The sequence below is a fragment of the Aquarana catesbeiana genome, linkage group LG04 (genome assembly GCF_042186555.1).
Source record: "Aquarana catesbeiana isolate 2022-GZ linkage group LG04, ASM4218655v1, whole genome shotgun sequence".
NCBI lineage: Eukaryota > Metazoa > Chordata > Amphibia > Anura > Ranidae > Aquarana > Aquarana catesbeiana.
Window position 1 is genome coordinate 328,800,588 of NC_133327.1, and position 15,797 is coordinate 328,816,384.

At 44.0% G+C, this 15,797-nt stretch overlaps 1 pseudogene; it reads left to right on the forward strand.

Annotated features, from left to right (window-relative positions):
- The first annotated feature begins 12,529 nt into the window (after positions 1 to 12,529).
- LOC141141887 (U2 spliceosomal RNA) lies at positions 12,530 to 12,659 on the forward strand (annotated as a pseudogene).
- Positions 12,660 to 15,797: the final 3,138 nt, after the last annotated feature.

Here is a 15,797-nt window from a genome sequence, read left to right on the forward strand (position 1 = left end):
AGCATGCTTCCATTTTGTAGCAAAGTAGTACCAGGATCATAACCACAGGGTGGTGGTACCCGTGTCCCTCAACTGTGTACTTCAACAAAAGGATTTTACAGTAGGTACAAAAATTCATCATTCTCTCTCAAGCATGGAGGGGCAAAGGAAATCTAAAGTGGTATTAAACCCATAAGCAAACATTTTGTTATATTGCAGCTTACCATTTCGTAGATGTGATGGCTGTATTCATTTTATTATTTAGGCTTTCTTTATTATATTTTCACCTGGTGATCTGGTCAGTAAGTCTATTACCCACTTCAACTCCAGGAGGCTTACCCCCCTTCATCTTTTTTGCGATACGGCACTGCGTTACTTTAACTGACAATTGCACGGTCATGCTATGCTGTACCCAAATAAAATTTATGTCCTTTTTTTCCCACAAAGAGAGCTTTCTTTTGGTGGTATTTTATCACTTCTGTAGTTTTTATTTTTTGCTCTATAAACAAAAAAAGAAAAGATAACACAATATTTTTTGCTTTCTGCTATCAAACATATCCAATAAAAAAATCTAACTTCTTCATAAATTTAGGCCAATATGTTGTCTGCTACATATTTTGGGTAAAAAAAATCCCAATAAGCATATATTGATTGCTTTGCGCAAAAGTTACATCGTCTACAAACTATAGGATAGATTTTTGGAATTTTTATTTATTTATTTTTACTAGTAATGGCGGCGACCAGCTACTTATAGCAGGACTGCGATATTGCGGCAGACAAATTGGACATCTGACACCTTTGGGGACCAGTGACACCAATACATAGGTTGAAAAAAGACACAAGTTCATCTAGTCCAACCAATACAGCGATCAGCGCTAAAAAATATACACTGCCACGGTACTAATGACACTGGCTGGGAAGGGGTTAACATCAGGGGCGATCAAAGGGTTAAATGTGTCCCTAGAGAATGCTTACTAACTGTGCAGGGGGTGCTTGTACTGTCAGAAGGCAGAGATCAATGTTTCTGCTTAGCAGAAACACAAGATCACTGCCTTCCCTTGTCACAGAAAGGCGATCTGCCTTGTTTACATAGGCAGATCGCTGCTCTGCCTGTGCCCCGAACGATCGGCGCATCCGCTGATTGGCTCCCACTGTGATTGTATCCCGTGCCCCAGAACCCGAAGTGCGGAATCACATACCTGTATGCGATTCTGCACAGAGCGGCCATCCTGCCGCAGTAAATATGTGTGCGGTGGTCCGCATCTGATTAAAGAACAAGTTCTCCAGCAGAATATAGCAGTTACAAAGAAGACAAACTATTTAACACCAGCAGGGATGCTCACTATGATCAGCTTGTATTAATTAAATGTAAAACATTTATCCCAAAAGGAAAAAAAACTGTTTGCTATAACTGCTTACAAAGTATTAGCTAGAGATCAGCTTGTATTTATTAGTGTATTGAAATGTGCTAGTACATCCAACACTCCCCCCCCAGACTGACAATGCTGCTGTTTGCTGTGCCCCCTGTGCTCATTCATCCCGAGTGAGGGCACTGCAATATAGAAGGTGTGTTACTGGCTAGAAAACAGAGGGGGGAACCTAAAAAAAGAAAACTGATGCAGCCACCACAGCTAATGACTGGTAAGCAATACAGTGTGTAAAATAAGTATCGAACACATCACGTAAATATTCAGTGAATATACAGTGGGGACGGAAACTATTCAGACCCCCTTAAATTTTTCACTCTTTGTTATATTGCAGCCATTTGCTAAAATCAAGTTCATATTTTTCCTCATTAATGTACACACAGCACCCCATATTGACAGAAAAACACAGAATTGTTAACATTTTTGCAGATTTATTAAAAAGAAAAACTGAAATATCACATGGTCCTAAGTATTCAGACCCTTTGCTCAGTATTTAGTAGAAGCACCCTTTTGATCTAATACAGCCATTCTTTTTGGGAAAGATGCAAGTTTTTCACACCTGGATTTGGGGGTCCTCTGCCATTCTTCCTTGCAGATCCTCTCCAGGTCTGTCAGGTTGGATGGTAAACGTTGGTAGACAGCCATTTTTAGGTCTCTCCAGAGATGCTCAATTGGGTTTAAGTCAGGGCTCTGGCTGGGCCATTCAAGAACAGTCATGGAGTTGTTGTGAAACCACTCCTTCATTATTTTAGCTGTGTGCTTAGGGTCATTGTCTTGTTGGAAGGTAAACCTTCGGCCCAGTCTGAGGTCCTGAGCACTCTGGAGAAGGTTTTCATCCAGGATATCCCTGTACTTGGCCGCATTCATCTTTCCCTCGATTGTAACCAGTCGTCCTGTCCCTGCAGCTGAAAAACACCCCCACAGCATGATGCTGCCACCACCATGCTTCACTGTTGGGACTGTATTGGAGAGGTGATGAGCAGTGCCTGGTTTTCTCCACACATACCGCTTAGAATTAAGGCCAAAAAGTTCTATCTTGGTCTCATCAGACCAAAGAATCTTATTTCTCACCATCCTGGAGTCCTTCAGGTGTTTTTTTTAGCAAACTCCATGCAGGCTTTCATGTGTCTTGCACTGAGGAGAGGCTTCCGTCGGGCCACTCTGCCATAAAGCCCCGACTGGTGGAGGGCTGCAGTGATGGTTGACTTTCTACAACTTTCTCCCATCTCCCAACTGCATCTCTGGAGCTCAGCCACAGTGAGCCACCTTGGGTTCTTCTTTACCTCTCTCACCAAGGCTCTTCTCCCCCGATAGCTCAGTTTGGCCGGACGGCCAGCTCTAGGAAGGGTTCTGGTCCTCCCAAACGTCTTCCATTTAAGGATTATGCAGGCCACTGTGCTCTTAGGAACTTTAAGTGCAGCAGAATTTTTATTAGTAACCTTGGCCAGATCTCTGCCCTGCCATAATTCTGTCTCTGGGCTCTTCAGGCAGTTCCTTTGACCTCATGATTCTCATGTGCTCTGACATTCACTGTGAGCTGTAAGGTCTTATATAGGCAGGTGTGTGGCTTTCCTAATCAAGTCCAATCAGTATAATCAAACACAGCTGGACTCAAATGAAGGTGTAGAACCATCTCAAGGATGACCAATAGAAATGGACAGCACCTGAGTTAAATATATGAGTGTCACAACAAAGGGTCTGAATACTTAGGACCATGTGATATTTCAGTTTTTCTTTTTTTTTTTAAATCTGCAAAAATGTCAACAATTCTGTGTTTTTCTGTCAATATGGGGTGCTGTCTGTACATTAATGAGGAAAAAAAATGAACTTGATTTTAGCAAATGGCTGCAATATAACAAAGAGTGAAAAATTTAAGGGGGTCTGAATAGTTTCCGTCCCCACTGTATATTCACTGTATATTTACGTGATGTGTTCGATACTTATTTTGCACACTGTATTGCTTACCAGTCAGCTGTGGTGGCTGCATCAGTTTTCTTTTTTTAGGTTCCCCCCTCTGTTTTCTAGCCAGTAACACACCTTCTATATTGCAGTGCCCTCACTCGGGATGAATGAGCACAGGGGGCACAGCAAACAGCAGCATTGTCAGTCTGGGGGGGAGTGTTGGATGTACTAGCACATTTCAATACACTAATAAATACAAGCTGATCTCTAGCTAATACTTTGTAAGCAGTTCTAGCAAACAGTTTTTTTCCTTTTGGGATAAATGTTTTACATTTAATTAATACAATGAGGAAAAAAAATGAACTTAAATGATTTTAGCAAATGGCTGCAATATAACAAAGAGTGAAAAATTTAAGGGGGTCTGAATACTTTACGTCCCCACTGTATTTCTAAAGGAGCTGTTGACATGAAATGTTCACCATAAGTCGTGACAACCCATGCAATCCATACATACAAAGAAACGCAAACAAATAAGTTGTGTGTAATAAAATGGAATGACACAGGAAAAAGTATTGAACACATGAAGTGAGCTTTAGAAAGACCTGGAATGTCAAAGAAAACAATAAGTAATGCACTCAACAGCCATGGCTTGTATGCACGCTCACCACCCAAGACTCCATTGCTAAAGAAAAAAAAAAGTTTGAAGCTTGTTTAAAGTTTGCTGCACATTTAGACAAGCCTGTGAAATACTGGGAGAATATAGTTTGGTCAGATGAGGCCAACGCTTTGGATGCCATAATACACACCATGTTTGGAGGTCAAATGGCACAGCACATCGCCCCAAAAACACCATACCAACGGTGAAGTTTGGAGGTGGGAGCATCAAGGTGTGGAGCTGTTTTTCAGCATACGGTACCAGCACACTTTATATCATTGGAAGGATGAATGCTAATATGTACCAATACATTCATGATAAAGGATGATTAAGATGAAACAAGGGTGGACATTTCAGCAAGACAATTATCCCAAACACAATCCCAAAGAAACTCTTAATTGGTTTCAAAGAAACAAACACACATGGGAAACAGCCTGCATAAATGTCTTAAAAAGTGAGGGGCCAGCAGTGTCTAAAACAAAATGGAAGGAGCAGACTTGAGCTTTGATTATGTGCTGGGATTCAAACACTGGTCCTAACATAACTGCAGGATTCATCTCCTCCTCAAGTGAAAAGCCCTAGACTCACACTAAGTGAAGTAGGCCTTCTAGGTCAAACGATAGACCTTGCGGGAAGTAGATTTTCTAGCCTTGATCATTGAACCTGGCTTCAATAGCTATACCATTAAAGCCAATGACTGAGAAGCACAATGGTAATTTGGCTCTTAGGATAGTAGATCCAGATGTTCTGGCAGGGTCCACCATGTTACAGCTAGAAGTCTTACGAGGTTGGTGTACTACATGCACCTCAGCCAATTCCAGAGCAATGAGGATCACCAGAACGCCCTTTATCATACTCTTACAGTAGGTAGGAAAGAAGTTGCAGAGAGGAAAAGCATAGATTAGGGTGTCTGATCCCATGAAGCCACCAGAGCATCCAATGCTACTGCCAGTGGTTCTCTGTACTTGAATAAAAACATGTCCAGTTTTTCATTGAATCTGGAGGCCAGGAGGTCCACATCCAGCATCCCCCATCTGTGACATAGGTCCTGAACCCCACTGTGTGTAGAAACCTTGCATCTAGATCTAGATACCATAGTCTACACTTACAATATACTACAGTTCCTCTCTGATGTATGCCACAGCTGTGTCATTGTCCCACTGAATCCAGATGAAATCAGATGGCCTTTCAACAGGTTGGTCCCATGTTGAAGGCACAGCCAAATCATCTAAATGTCCAAGATGTTTATGGGTGGACAAGACTCCTAAGACAACCAGTCCCTGCACCAACAAAGTGTCCAGGATGCCAGCCATCCTCTGCCCCCTTCCACATCAAAAAGGCTGGTGTCCATCACAAGAAACTTCCAAAAGACATTGTCACCTGAATGAACCTGTCAAGAGACGGGACTCATTTTATTCCCACTATGACAGGGCATTGTGTTGCAGAGGTATGGAATGAAATTGAAGCAATGGGATCTGCTTCAAAGAAGACTACCATCAGCCCCAAGGCTCCAATGCAGAAACAGACAGCTTCTGGACTAACAAGTTCAAATCTGAGACTGGAGAGTGTAAAGATTCTCCTGGGAAAGGAACATTGTCCTGAAGTATGTCTAGGACCAGACCCAGATAAGACCCAAGAAGTCTGTTCTAGTGATGATTTTGGAAGTTTCAGGATCCACCAGAACCTCTGTAATGTTTGGGCACTCAGGGATCTGTTGTCCCACTGAGCTCTCAGAGTCAAAAATTTGTCCTGTGAAAGGAACACTTTGGCCTAAGCAGTGTCCAAGACTAGACCCAGATGACACCAAATGATGAATTGGTACCAACTATGATTTTTGAAGATTTAGAATACATCTGTTTTCTATACCTAGATCCCATGACAATTGTTCCCTCAATTGGAGGTTGTCCAAGTATTCCCCAATGGGGATGCCACGAGATTGCAACAGGGTCAACACTGGGGCCAATACCTTGGTGAACTCCCTAAGGGCAGAAGAGAGGATAAATGACATGGTCCAAAACTAGCAGTGCATAGGCCTGACTGAAATACTTGGATAACACTGGTGTGCTTGAAAGATGGATACATGCAAGCATCATTTATATAAAACAAGCCACAAAGTCTCCCTGTTGAAGGAAGCCAGTGACAGACAGAGCCCCCAATAAAGACATTAAGGCTTTGAAATCCAGGATGTGGCCAACTTCCCCATAGGGCTTTCAAACGGTGTACAGTTTAGAAGGAAACTCCTGAAACCACCCAGCAGAGACTGTAGCTATGATCCTTTGGTCCAGAAGGCCTGAGAAAGCCTGATGAGATCTGCCAGTCTGTGGGGAGACACAGCAATGTTTGAAGGAAGGGGGGCAGGGAAAGATGCTCAAGTCTGTAGCCCTGAGACACCACCTCTTGTACCCAAGATGCCTAAGTGTCTGCAAAGGCTAAAAGACACCCCCCCCACCCAATCTGGAAAGTAGGGTGCACCTTCATGCCAAGGAAGACTCACCAAAGGACTTTGCAGACTTGGAATAACAGACTTTGCAATTCGGGTTAGGGTGCTCTGACCACCAGTAACATCCTTGAAAAGAACATCTAGGGTTGGACTGAAGAGGAATGATCCACCTACACAGTCCACCACTTTAGCCAAAGTGTCTTCTGCAAATAAACTGACAGGAGTCTTGAAAAGACAAGGCAAGAGGCTTCAAGTAAGCCACCACACTTGAAATTCAAAGCCACAACCATCTGCTGCAAACATTGCACAACGAGTGGGTCAACAGCAGTGGTGGTTAAATCACTTTCAAAGGATTTTTCCCAGTCAGTATTGGTCTGACAGTAAATTGCCGCCTGAATCCAGTGCAAGTTGGGACTCGCCAACAACAACAGAGTCAAGGAGATGCTTCCAATCACATCAGTTGAGTCCATAGAAACAGGTGCATCGCCCATCAGAATAGTAATTTCCTTATTATACGCCAAGTGTAAGAGGCAAATCCTCAAGTAAAAGTTTTACCCAGGGGATGTCGTCAGCTCCCAGTCCCACAATGTTAACTCCATTCACAGCAAAGTTGGTAAGAAATAGGGAATAATAATGGCTGTGACCAATGAAAAAAGGGAGATCCCACTATTCAGCCCAAGTAGCTCTGGATCTTAAAAGCTCTCTGCAGTTGACCTAAACAAAATTAAGTCTGGAAACACCCCACATGGAACCCAGTGCCTGAAGATAACTTTCAGGCTAGCCTCACTATGTGCAGGGTCTAGATGTATTGTGGTTCAAAAGCCATGCTGAGAATGACCATGCCAGATAGCTGCTGGTCAGAGGGAAACCTCCAACAGTGATGTAAAGAAGAGTCTTGCATGAAGAAAAAATTAAAGAGAAAAATATTTGCTAGTGAAAAAAAACAGCACATTAGTCTCTACAACAGCAAAGCTGGAGAAAATGAATTTATCTTAGAACACTAGCAAAAAACGTAGGCCTGCCTTTAATAGGAGATGTTATACCTTGGGCTGGCCTACAGATTATTTTTTTTGTGGGCAGCAGTATACAGTGCCTTGCAAAAATATTCACCCCCCTTGGCTTTTTACCTATTTTGTTACATTACAGCCTTTAGTTCAATGTTTTTTTAATGTGAATTATATGTGATGGATCAGAACACAATAGTCTAAGTTGGTGAAGTAAAATTAGAAAAATGTATACATAAAACTATTTTTCAGAAATAAAAAACTGATAATTGGCATGTGCGTATGTATTCACCCCCTTTGTTATGAAGCCCATAAAAAGCTCTGGTGCAACCAATTACCTTCAGAAGTCACATAATTAGTGAAATGATGTCCACCTGTATGCAATCTAAGTATCACATGATCTGTCATTACATCTACACACCTTTTTGAAAGGCCCCAGAGGCTGCAACACCTAAGCAAGAGGCACGACTAACCAAACACTGCCATGAAGACCAAGGAACTCTCCAAACAAGAAAGGGACAATGTTGTTGAGAAGTCAGGGTTAGGTTATAAAAAAATAGTCAAACCTTTGATGATCCCTAGGAGCACCATCAAATCTATCATAACCAAATGGAAAGAACATGGCACAACAGCAAACATGCCAAGAGACGGCTGCACACCAAAACTCATGTACCGGGCAAGGAGGGCATTAATCAGAGAGGCAGCACAGAGACCTAAGGTAACCCTCGAGGAGCTGCAGAGTTCCACAGCAGAGACTGGAGTATCTGTACATAGGATGTCAATAAGCCATACGCTCCATAGAGTTGGACTTTATGGCAGAGTGACCAGAAGAAAGCCATTACTTTCAGCAAAAAAAAATGGCACGTTTTGAGTTTGCGAAAAGGCATGAGGAGCAGTTACTATATGATCCCTGCTATCTCCTTACACACCGATCGTGTCAGGAGAGAGCAGGGATCAGTAAGTGAGATCAGTGTATTGTCTGTAGTACTGTACTGTGCACAACACGCCCCCCCCAATAAAGAGGACACACAGCCCATCTGTCAAACAGCCCATCTGTCACAGACCCACCATCATCGGTACCACCACCCATACCGCCACACAGGCCCGCCACCAGTACCGCCATCAAGCCCGCAACCAGTACCGCCATCAGGCCCGCCACTAGTACCGCCGCACAGGCCCACCACTAATACTGCCATCGGTACCACCACACAGGCCCACCACCACTACCACCAGCAGTACCATTACACAGGCCCGCCAATAAGTACTGCCGTAATATCTCAAAGGGTTTACACACCCGAGGAGGCATATGCCATCCTTGCCATGTTGGATGATGAGAGCAGCGGGGAGCTCCCATTATCCGATTATGGTTCAGAATACAAGCCAGTTGAGGATAGTGGATCAGATTCCGAGTCAGCGGAGGAAACCGTCTCTCCCAAAAGAATAAGGAGATCAGGACAAAGATCAGAAGACCTGCCCACCACCAGCAGCGCCAGACCCCAGGAAGAGGAGCCCAGTACAAGTACTGGAATTACACGCCTAACCTGAAGAAACCAGCCCCAGTCCTACCTTCCCGATGCCCTGGCAAACCCGGTATGGTTGCCTGCCAACTCAGGATCTGCTATCATCCCCCCTTTCACCGCACAGCCAGGTGTGCAGCCCAACACTACAAATTTTTCCCAAGTAGATTATTTTTATTTATTTTTCCCACAGGATTTGCTGCAGAATATGGTGGACCAAACCAACCTGTATGCTTCCCAATTTATTCCTGCCAACCCCAATTCATCCTACGCCCGCATGTTCCAGCGGCGACGTCTAACACTGGATGAATTTTAATTATTTTTGGGCCTTACGTTCAATATGGGGGTTACAAAAAAGAACGAACTCCATGTCTATTGGTCCATCAACCCCATCCACCACATGCCAATATATTCTGCTGTCATGTCCAGGACACGATACGACATGATTATGCGTTTTCTACACTTCAATGATAATTGTCAGTGCCCTCCCCAAGATCATCCCAACCACAACAAATTGTACAAGATACGCCCCCTAATCAATTCCTTTTCCCAGCGATTTATAGTTTTTTATCCCAGACCAAAAAATGTCTGTGGACGAGTCCCTTATACATTTTACTGGCCGACTGCACTTCAAGCAGTATATCCCAAGTAAGAGAGACAGGTATGGGTTGAAATTAAATAAATTATGTGATCAAGCCACTGGATACGTCTTTACATTCCTGATTTATGAAGGCAAAGACTTTCAGCTCCAGCCCCATGATTGCCCCACATATATTGGAACCAGTGGGAAAATAGTCTGGGAACTGGCATAACCCGTTTGAAAAAGGATACCAGTTATAAGTCGACAACTATTATACCAGCCTGCCCCTTTTTCGTCACCTTTACAGTAAACAAACCCTGGCCTGCGGTACCTTAAAAAAAAAAAAAAAAAACACATGGAAGGGCTTCCCACAAAATCGGTTAACAAAAAAATTGCAAAACGGAGAATCGGCATTCATGAGAAATGAGGAGGTGTTGGCCATGAAGTGGAGTGACAAGAAAGATGTCCACATCCTCTCTACGACCCACAATGACACTGTGGTAGAGATCCAGAGAAGACGTGGCCCCGTTGTAAAGCCTGAATGTGTCCACGACTACAATATGTACATGGGGGGGTGGATTTAAACGATCAGATGCTACAACCCTATTTGTTAACCAGAAAGTCCCGTTATTGGTATAAGAAAGTTGCATTTCACCTGTTTAATATGGCCCCGTTTAATTCGTTTGTCTGCTACCAAAAAGAAACTCAAAACCAACAAATCACCTACCTCAAGTATATTGAAGAAATCATCACTGCCCTAATTTACCAACAAGGTCCCGCCCCAGGAAGCATTCGCTCTGATAGTGTGAGTCAACTTCACAAGCAACATTTTCCCTATAACATTCCCCCCACAGAATCTGGAAGAAGACGCCAAAGAAATGCTGTGTATGCAGCAGAGGAGTAAGAAGAGATACAAGCTATTATTGTCCCCAATGTCCCTCCCAACCTGGCCTGTGCATCGGAGATTGCTTCAAAAATTATCACACATCCATGAGATATTAGTTCCCCTTATTATTAACAGACTGCCCTTTCCCCAATTCAAATTGCTGTGTGGATCATTTGCCTGCTACCATGTTACTATCTTACATGTTAATTAACTTACCCTGGCTTGTTGACGGCTTGCCTGCCGTTTTAAACCACGTTTCTGACTTCCACGTGCACCGACCTCGGCCTGTTAATCGACCCTGTTTTTGCCTGCCACTTGGACTGATCTTTTGCCCTTCTACTTTAGTACACAGGGGTCTCACATATGTGAGGGGCTTCAGAATAGCGTTATGAGTAGAGAAAACTGGTTTTTCGTTTTCTGTGCTCCCAGAACAGGGTCTGGTTGTCCGGAGGCTTCAAAGAGATTTGGGTGGAAGAAGCCTCTACCCCTGTCCCCCTGGCCCTAAGCTTGATGGTCCTTCCTACTGCCTGGACCAATACTTTTGGCTGTGCTGACCATATTGCTGCCTGTAATGACCCAGGACATTATGGACCATGTTTCTTCCTGCTGCTTGGACCAATACTTTGGCTGTGTAGACCATATATCTGCTTGCTGCCTCTATTGACTATGGACAGTATTTCTGCTTGGACACCTCTGCCTGCTACCTGGACCAATGCTTTGGCTGTGCTTTGCCTGTGCTGACAGTATCTCTGCCTGTACGAAATATGGACAGTATTCCTGCCTGCTGCCTGGATGATTGTTTTTGCTGTCGCTGACCACATCCCTGCCTGCTGCCTGGACCAATGCTCTCCTCTGTAGATCACTGCACTTCTAAAACCACAGGTAATCTTTTGTTATTTGGTATGTACCTGCTATGTGTTAGAAATATGAAGGGCCTTCAAAAATGTGATCGGTAGTCAGAAAATTGTATGTGTAATTTATGCTGCTAGAATGCCTGGAGGTGCTATTTGGATGTTGGGCCTCAGTGTGTAGCCAGGCTGTGTAAAAGTCTCACACATGTGGTATCGCCATACTCAGGAGTAGCAGAATGTATTTTGGGGTGTAGTTGCAATTATGCATATGCTGTGTGAGAGAAATAACCTGTTAATATGACCAGTTTGTGTAAAAAAAAAAAAAAATACAAATTTCTTAATTTTCTCAAGAATTGTGGGAAAAAATTACAACTTCAAAAAAGACACCATGCCTCTTAGTAAATACCTTGGACTGTCTACTTTCCAAAAAGGGGTCATTTGAGGGGTATTTGTACTTTTGTGGCTTGTTAGTGCCTCAAGAAATGAGATGGGCTATCAGTACATCAGGTGTGATCAGTTTTCAGTGATTGGCACCATAGCTTGTAGACTCTATAACTTTCACAAAGACTAAATAATATCAACTAATTTGATTTATTTTTACCAAAGTTATATAGCAGTATACATTTTGGCCCAAATTTATGAAGAAAAATGACTTATTTGCAAAATTTTACAATAGAAACTAAAAAAAAGTTTTTTTTTTCAAAATTTTTGCTGTTTTTTCATTTATATCGCAAGAAATAAAAACCCCGTGGTGATTAAATACCACCAAAAGAAAGCTCTATTTGTGAGAAAAAAATTATACAAATTTTGTGTAGCATGACTGAGTAATTGTCATTCAAAATGTGACAGCGCTGAAAGCTAAAAATTTGGCTGGGCAGGAAGGTGCATTAGTGCTTGGTATTGAAGTGGTTAAGACTTTGTGTGTCGCAAGAAAAGAAGAACCCCAAACCTTAGTGACATTTATGCATGCACGTTTTGAAATAAAATAAGTAGTGTTAAAATAACTAAAATAAGCCAAGTCAGCAAACTGAGCAGTTTGTGAAGATTATGATGGCTAGGTTCAGAAAGGTTGGCTTAGTTAAGAGTACAAAATTATTCTTTTTCTTTACAGAACGATTTTACAGTTATTTGTCCACAATTAGAATTGGAGTTTTTAGGAGCTATACTGATGCACCGTCCTGCATTCTCCATCTGTGGAACACATGTTCCGGCCACTTGTTTAGCTGCTGTTTTTTATCATCTTTGTTTATTTTCTTCTTCCACATGACATTTATGTTTAAAATATATCATCGCTTCTCGGCCTTTTGGCTAAGATCAAGTGTAGTATCTGTTCTTATCAGTTTCCAGGTGGCGCTTGCTTCCGTCTCTGATCTATGGCAAAGTAGAGATGGGATGGCGGTTGCTATGCAAAACCTGCTGGAGTAAAGGTGACCTGGAGCGGTTTGTAGCCGAAAGGGAAGTCTTCTGATGGGGATGGAGAACCACAGGGTCTGATCCTGGCCTTTTGGCCTGGATTGTGGTAGCTCTAGCTCCGGGCAGTTATTTGGGAGAGAACCCTTATTCCTCCTTCGGGAGGGGGGGGGGGGGAGTGGTCAGTATTTCCCGAATGTAATTAGGCAGGAGGGAAGGAACGATGGTGGGGCCTGATGGTAAAGGGCTCTCGGCAAGCTTCGAGAACTCCAGGCCTTCCTGGCTGAGGGTCAGGGTTGCACGAAAAGCCAGTGGTGAAGGTGTCCCTGAAGTGGCCATTCAGGGGTGCCGTACAGTCACTGTGTTTCGACACTTGATTTATGGCACCATGGTCACTTCACCACAACACACGTTTTTCACACCTGCGTCTTGGGCCAAGCCTTTTGGCTAGGACCAGGGGAAATTTTTATTCCTGGCCAGAGGGCCGGCCATTGTATTGCACAATGGTTACTTTCACTCTCCCACCTCCCTATCTCCCCATCTTTTTATGCATCCCCGTGTTTGTCACTTTTGTGTATGTTTTTGTTTGATGTGTATACACGTTTGTCACTGTGTGATGAGTAGGGTCGCAGGTCCTTGGGCCAGCCCTGAAAATCTTGGGAAGGGGTGGACATAGGCCTTCTGGCTTGGTTCGCCCTCTCCTTTGGGGGTCTTCCTTCGGAGGAGCCTCACCTAGTACTTTGGTGGGTTTGTTTCGGCAGGCCCTCCAGAGAACGGAGTCCGTCTGGTTTCGGCCAGATGGACCAATTGTAAGTATCCTTGTCCCTGTCTGGAGCCTAACGCCCCAGGGGATTCAGGGAATGGCACATTTGTGTACCCGTTTGCTCTTTTTTGTGTTTCACTCTTTATGTGTGTGCACATTTTTTTGGCACCGGGTGGAAGTTTTTGGGTGTGTTTTGCACGCCACTGGCTTTTCCAAAAAAAAATATATCATCACTATGCGGTTTCGTTCTGCACACAGTTCCAAAAAATGTATTGTCAAAACTTACTAGGATACTTGAATACTTGATAGAGCACATGGAAAAGAGACAGCCAGGTAGAATAACGTTGTGGTTAGGCTACTTGCACCTACACATCCTGGTGCTCCCAGTGTGTAAAATATAAGGTCAAGATTTTCAATAGAACACCCGATAAATCTTGCTTTGTATGCAGATCCCAGAAAATAGATATTTACAATTACTTCAGTGATAATATTTATCTGCTTGGAGTTGTTAAAGCAGAACTCCAGTAAAAAATGTCAGCTCATTAACAAAAAAAAAAAACAAAAACAAAAAAAAAAAGGATCTTGTCATCTTGTTACAGTTCTTAAGTTCTGAGTGCCACCCTGCAGTATTTCTTTTCCTGTACTAGATGTACTCGGTTTTCTGGATGAATGACTGCCTCACTTCCTGGTATCCATTGTGGGCAATGAAGGATAAGCGACACTGCATTGAGCTAATCTCTCTGTCATTCTGTTTTCTCCTCCCATCAGAAGCGGGTGACAGTTTATGTTAAAGGATGGGTGTTCTAGTTTGATGTAGATGGCCCCCTTTTACACCTCTCGAAAAAAACTGTTATTTTTGTCCAAAATGTGCACCTCACTGTCCTCGAGGGCCCAGGCACTGAATGCATGACCACTGGCGTACACTGAGAGACACAATTCCAATGTGCAGATCTTGGCACATTAAACAGTTTACAGTATTTTGTTCACAGAATTTTATTGAAATGTCAAGAATGGCATTTTAATAGTTGTATTTATTAAATCAGTGTTGCGGTGGTGCGCATTGTACTTTATTTTTTTTAGCTCACACCAATGCAATGCTGTGGTGTGATCCGTTACCTTTGGAAATAAGGCATTCAGCCTCGCCTATGTGTTGGGCTGCACTGGAAATAGCTGACAATGCAGCCCCCAACAAACCTGCCCCAACACATTTTCTCCCAGAAAACCTAACAAGCCCTGAAAAAACGTCTCTATTTGTAGGAAGCTTGATGAGCCCTAACCTGCAGAGTTTGTCCTATGTTAGACCATCAGTCGTTGAGTGCAGGGGTGTACCTACAGGGGTAGCACATTTGTGACCTGGCCCCCAGGGGGCCTGGGTGGCTCCCCTGTACACCTGCTGAGGAGAAGCGGCATGTAGAGCAAGCAACGACCTTCATGTCCTCCTGCAGCCGCTGAAAGCCTTCATCTTCTCCTCTCCTTCCTGCAGGCATTCAGCAGGAGGAAATGGAGGGCATTGGTTCCTCTACATGCCGCCTCTCCTATGCAGGTTCTGCTGCCAGGTGTGTGCAGTGTCCAGTTCATCATGCCCGCTTCAGGAACTTCTGCACCACCTGCCCGCTCTTCTCCGCATTCATCTGTTGCCCAGATTCCATAGTGTCCAGCACAGTACGAGGGAGCCCTGACGGTCTTGTTGTGCAGGAGAGGAACTGACAGTGGCCACCCAGAACAGTGATCGCATGACGGGAGCGTGCATGTGCCAGCCCAATATGTTAATACTAACCTTACCCCATGTCTCTGAGCCAGCCCCGTTCAACTGTACCTGAGTCATATACCAGTCAGTGGGAGGGGGGAAACAGGACCTGTAATGGGGGAGGGGATAAGGGACTGGTAACCCCACCCCGTCACTGAGCTTTAGACAAGTTAGTGGGAGGGGTAAAGAGGACCTGTAATGGGGGGAGGGAATTAGAGACCAGTAACCCGCCCCCTTGTTAATGAGCCCGCTCCATTATCCTGCCCCTGATTGTTACACCACTCAGTGGGAGGGTTAAAGAGGACCTGTCATGGAGGGAGGGGATTAAAGACTGGAAAGTTTCAACCCAACCTCCCGTCACCGAGCCTGCTCCACCCTCCTGTCCCTGATCCTTACACTGGTCATATTAGGACCCCCCAATCTAGGACTGACCCTGGGGGGGGTATTAATACCCCATAATTCTCTGTATATGACCCCTCCACATGACAATAGTTTTATATGTGACAGGGGCGCAACTACAGGGGTTGTGATTACGTAATGCTCCAGGGGTCCCGTGCGTCTCCCTTGTACACCTGGATAGGAGGGGCGGTGGGAGTGGCATATAGAGGAACTGATGTCTTCCATTTTCCTCCTGCA